The sequence below is a fragment of the Onychomys torridus genome, chromosome 22 (assembly GCF_903995425.1).
Source record: "Onychomys torridus chromosome 22, mOncTor1.1, whole genome shotgun sequence".
NCBI lineage: Eukaryota > Metazoa > Chordata > Mammalia > Rodentia > Cricetidae > Onychomys > Onychomys torridus.
Window position 1 is genome coordinate 6,030,485 of NC_050464.1, and position 6,000 is coordinate 6,036,484.

The 6,000-nt window shown below is 39.8% G+C and overlaps 1 pseudogene; it reads right to left on the reverse strand.

The window, feature by feature from the left end:
* LOC118572590 overlaps positions 1-4,815 on the reverse strand; it is a 53,513-nt pseudogene extending 48,698 nt beyond the window's left edge.
* Between the last annotated feature and the right edge of the window lie 1,185 nt (positions 4,816-6,000).

The following is a 6,000-nucleotide window of genomic DNA, read 5'->3' on the forward strand; positions in this document are numbered from 1 at the left end:
ATTTCATGATAAAAACAGATTTAAACAATATCGCTCCACAAATGCAGCCATACAGAAAGCAACTGAAGAAAATATTCAACCTAAGAAAGTTAGATACACCCATGAAAATACAGGCAATAGATAGTCCCATACCAACAAATACCAAAGAAGGGCACCAAAAAAATAACAGGTATGAACAATCACTGGTCATGAATATCCATTAATATCAATGGTCTCAATTCACCTATAAAAAGACACAGGCTAACAGAATAGATATGAAAACAAGATCTATCCATTTGCTGCATACAAGAAACACACCTCAACTTCAAAGAGAAACACTACCTCAAAATAAAAGGCTGAGAAAAGACTTTCCAATCAAATGGATTTAAGAAGCAAGCTGGTGTAGCTATCCTAATATCTAATAAAATAGGCTTCAAACTAAAATCAATCAAAAGAGATCAGGAAGGACATTACATATTCCTCACAGGGAAAATCCAACAAGATGAAGTCTCAATTCTGAATATTTATGCCCCAAATACAAGGGCACCTATATTCATAAAAGAAAAATTACTAAAGCTTAAATCACACATCAAACCCCATACACTAGTAGTGGGAGACTTCACCACCCCACTCTCACCAATAGACAGGTCTGCCAGACAGAAACTTAACAGAGAAATAAGGGAACTAAAGGACATTATGGCTCAAATGGGCTAAATAGATATCTATGGAATGTTCCACCCTAACACAAAAGAATATACCTTCATTTCAGCACCCCATGGAACCTTCTCCAAAATCAACCACATGCTTGGTCACAAAACAAATCTCAACAGATTTTAAAAAATTGAAATAACCTCCTGTATCTTATCGGACCACCATGGCTTAAAGTTGGATTTCAACAACAACAAAAATTATAGGAAGCCTACAATCTCATGGAAACTAAATAATGCCCAGTTGAATCACCAATGGGTCAAGGAAGAAATAAAGAAAGAAATTAAATATTTCCTAGAATTCAATGAAAACAAATGTACAACATACCCAAACTTATGGGACACTATGAAAGCAGTGCTAGGAGGAAAATTCATAGCTCTAAATGCACACATAAGGAGGTTGGAGAAATCTCACACTAGTGACTTAACAGCACACCTGAAAGCTCTAGAACAAGAAGAAGCAAACTCACCCAGAAGAAACAGATGCCAGTAAATAATCAAATTGAGGCCTGAAATCAATCAAATAGAAATGAAGAGAACAATACAAAGAATCAATGAAACAAAGAGTTGAATCTTTGAGAAAATCAACAAGATAAACAGACCCTTATCCAGATTAACCAAAAGGCAAAGAGATAGCATCCAAATTAACAAAATCAGAAATGTAAAGGGAGACATAACAATAGACAAAGAGGAAATCCAGAGAGTCATCAGGTCATACTTCAAAACCTGTACTCCACAAAATTGGAAAATCTGAAAGAAATGAACAATTTTCTAGATAGGTACCCCATACCAAAGTTAACTCAAGAACAGATAAACTATTGAAATAGACCAATGACTCTTAAGGAAATAGAAACTGTCATTAAAAGACTCTCAAGCAAAAAAAAAAAAAAAAAAAAGCCCAGGACCAGCCAGATGTTTTCAGTGCAGAACTCTACCAGATTGTTCCACACAATAAAAACAGAAGGAACATTATCAAATTTTTTTAATGAGGCTACAGTTACACCAATATCCAAACCACAGAAAGATGCAACAAAGAAAGACAATTATAGACCAAACTCCCTCATGAACATTGATGCAAAATACTCAATAAAATACTCACTAACTGAATCCAGGAACACATCAAAAAATTATCCCTCATGACCAAGTAGGCTTCATCCTAGGAATGCAAAAATGGTTCAACATATGAAAATTTGTCGATATAATACACCATATAAACAAACTGAAAGAAAAAAAGCACATGATCCTCTCATTGGATGCTGAAAAAGCCTTTGACAAAATCCAAAACCCCTCCATGATAAAGATTCTAGAGAGATCAATAATACAAGGAACATACCTAAACATAATAAAGCCAATAGCCAACATCAAATTAAATGGAGAGAAACTCAAACCAATTTCACTAAAATCAGGAACAACACAAGTCTGTCAATCTCCCCGTACTTATTCAGCATAGCAATAAGACAACAAAAGGAGATCAAATGGATACAATTTGGAGAGGAAGAAGTCAAACTTTCACTATTTGCAGATAATATGATAGTATACATAAGTGACCTCAAAAAATTCTACCAGGGAACTCCTACAGCTGATAAACTCCTTTAGTAATGTGGCAGGATACAAGATTAACTCAAAAACTCAGTAGCCCCTCCCATATACAAATGATAAACAGGCTGAGAAAGAAATCAGAGAAACATCACCCTTTACAATAGCCACAAATAATATATAATACCTTGAGGTAACTCTAACTAAACGAGTGAAAGACCTGTATGATAAAAAAACTTTAAGTGTTTGAAGAAAGAAATTGAAGAAGATATCAGAAAATGGAAAGATCTCCCATGCTCATGAATAGGTAGGATTAACATAGTAAAAATGGCAATCTTACCAAAAGCAATCTACAGATTTAATGCAATCTGTATGATAATCCCAACACAATTCTTCACAGACTTGGAAAGAACAATACTTAACTTTATATGGAAAAACAAAAAGCCAAGGAGAGCTAAAAAGAACCCTATATAATAAAGCAACCTCTGGAGGCATCATAATCCCTTACTCCAAGCTCTACTATAGCTATAGTAATAAAAAACAGCTTGGTACTGGCAAAAAAAAAAAAAACTAACATGTGGAACACTGGAAATAAATTGAAAACCTGATATTGATCCACACACTTATGAACATATAATTTTTGACAAAACTGTACCATGGAGAAAAGAAAGTATCTTCAACAAATGATGTTGGCATAACTGGATGTCAACATGCAGAAGATTGCAAATAGATCCATATCTGTCACCATGCACATAACTCAAGTCCAATTGGATCAAAGACCTCAACATAAATCCAGTTACACCAAACCTGATAGAAGAGAAAGAAGGCAGTAGTCTTGAACACATTGGCACAAGACACTGATATTGGTGAAATTATTAAGGCCACTCCACGTAGTTAAAAGGGAGGCAATGGATGGAACTAGGGAAAAATATTATCCTGAAGTGAAGGTAATCCAGAGATCAGAACGGACAAACATAGTATGTACTCACGTCTTAAGTGAGAGACTAGTATGTGAGGGAAGGGATGGCCAGACTGCAACCCACAGCTCCAGAGAGACTAGCTAACAGGGAGGGGACACATGGATGACCCAGCAAAGGAGAAGTGGATGAGATCTACAAGAGTGGAATGGGTGTGGGGTGGAAGGCAAGGAGTGGGCTTGAGAATATAGGGGAATGGGAGGGTCGAGCTGGAACAGGGACAGAGTGGGAGGGTACGGAGAGAGATATCATGATAAATGAGGACATAATGGGAATAGAAAGAGGCAGAGTGCTGAGGAGGCTCACAGGAATCCAGAAGGATAACCCCACCTTGGACTGCTGGCAGTGGTCCAGAGGGTGCCTGGACTGGTCTACTCTGGTGACCAGCCTAGCAAATAACCTAACTGTCATCATAGAGCCTTTGTCCAGTGACTGATTGAGGCAGATGCAGAGATCCATGGCCAGGCACCAGGCTGAGCTTAGGCAGGGGACATCAAGATCATGATGGGAAAAAGTGCATAGATGACTGGCCACACTAGTGGAAGCTCATGAACTGTAGACTAGTGGCTGTGGAGCCCCCATGGGACTGGACTAGGCCCCCTCTGGATGCAGAAGACTGTTGTTGGGGTATTGGGATCCATCCCTGGTGCATGGGCAGGATTTCCGGAATCTGGTGCATGTGGTGTGACACATTTGGCAGCCTTGGTGCAGTGATGAGGGTCTTGGACCTTCCTAGGCTCAATGTGCTGGGCTCTGCTGACTCCCCATGAGAGACTTTGATTAGGGAAATGTGGGGATGTGGGGTGGCTTGGGAGAGAGGGCTGGGGGTAGGAGAAGGGAAGAGGTGGGATCTGTGGGTGGTATGTAGAATGAGTGAAAAATTCTTAATAAAGAAAAATGAAAAAATAAAAATAAAAAAATGAGTTAGTATAATTAGGCTATAGTTCAGCAGTAGAGTGCTTGACTAGCACATACAGGCTCTGCTTTGATCCCTCCTTATGCCAAAAAATGCAAAAGGATCTCAGTTATCACTTCATTTTGTGCCTTCAAGATGACTCCACAGGCAAAGGCACTAGCTGCCAATGTTGATAATCTGAGTTTGACCCCCAGGAGAACACAATAAGAGAGAACTGACTCCCCAAAGTCTTCTACACACACACACACACACACACACACACACACACACACACACACACACACACTGTCTCACGTGCTGCACCTAGCCCTAATAAATAAAATTGTGTAATTTTAAAATGTTTTTACAGCAGTTAATTTCAACTCTGCTCTCTTTCTAAAGTTTTATTCTGGTGCCTGTGGAGGGCGTCACATCCCATGCAACTGTAGTTACAGATGATTGTGAGTTACATGTGGATGGCATGATTCAAACCTGGGTGCTCTAGAAGAGTAGTCAGTGCTCTTAACCACTGAGCCGTCTCTCCAGCCACTGCTTCTGATACCACTTTTTACCTTCCAGACAGAATATAGGTCTGAGTATTACCCTAATCCTGAGTACACAGTGGGAGAAGATCTTTGGTGGTTACTCACTGGTATAGGAGCTCCAGACTGATTGCCAGGAGGACCCAGGTTTCCAGGAAAAGAACTGAAGTCAGGCCCATCATGGCTTGTCTGTCAGCAATGTACCCCACTATGTTCTCCCTCCAGCTGTGTGTGCTACCATTTGTAGGGATTCCCTTCTGCCCAATGGTGCTGAAGCATGCTCAGCCTGGGAAGATGGTGGGGCCAGGGCTCCAGCCACATGGACTTTGGTATCCTCTTAACTTTGGCAGATCACAAAATTCATGCACACCCTGGTTTGAAATTCTGTGTGGATTCAATAAATAATGTTGTCATTTTAGGAAGATGACAGGTTCTTCCTTTTTATCAGAAATTAAACAAATTCATTGACATGAAATGCTCTCTCACCAAGACAGTCTTCATTTAAAAATACATGAAATTAAGCAAAAATTGTGCTATCTGGACTCAGACCTTTACAAAATGTCAGGGTCCCTCCCTGAAAGACATTAGTCATTTTTGACAACTCAACTCAGCAAAACAATAGCAATCTATTATAATCTGTCCTCACCTGTGCCACTAACAAGTAAAGTCACTTCTTCCAAGGTATGACTCCCACACACATGTCTCCTCGCCCCTAGCCCACCACTGAGGGTATACCCTTTACTAATTATAAGACTGTTCTGGTCAGTAGTCACCACTATGTAATAGAGTCATCATTCAGACCAGTCATGTTGAGTTGGGCAAGGTGACCAGGTCTAGTATGTCCCAGTGAACCAACTGCTCACCATGGTTCAATAAGGTCATGTTTTACAGAGGGAGGAAATGAGACTCAAGCCTGCAAGTGTCCCCTGACAGCTATGGGTCACAATAAAAAGTGTATAGAAACCTAATATGAAGTGGGGTGTGTGTGAAAATACCTCTGATAAGTTGCTTGTAACTGTTAGGGGAGGTTTATTTTTGAGTAATCGAATGTTCTGAAAAATCACTGACTATGTAACTTCTGTAGAACCATATTTAATACCATTGAAAATTACATTGTATGCCAGGTGGTGGTGGCACATGACTTTAATCCCAGTACTCTGGAGGCAGAGGCAGGTAGATCTCGGTGAGTTCCAGACATACATGGTATACAGAGAAACTTCCAGGACAGCCATGGCTATTACAAAGAGAAACCATGTCTTGAAGAACCCGCTTCCTTAGAAAATTGGGAATCCATCTTCCCCAAGACCCACCAATAGCACTCTTGGGCATATACCCAAGGAATGGTCAATCATACCACAAGGACA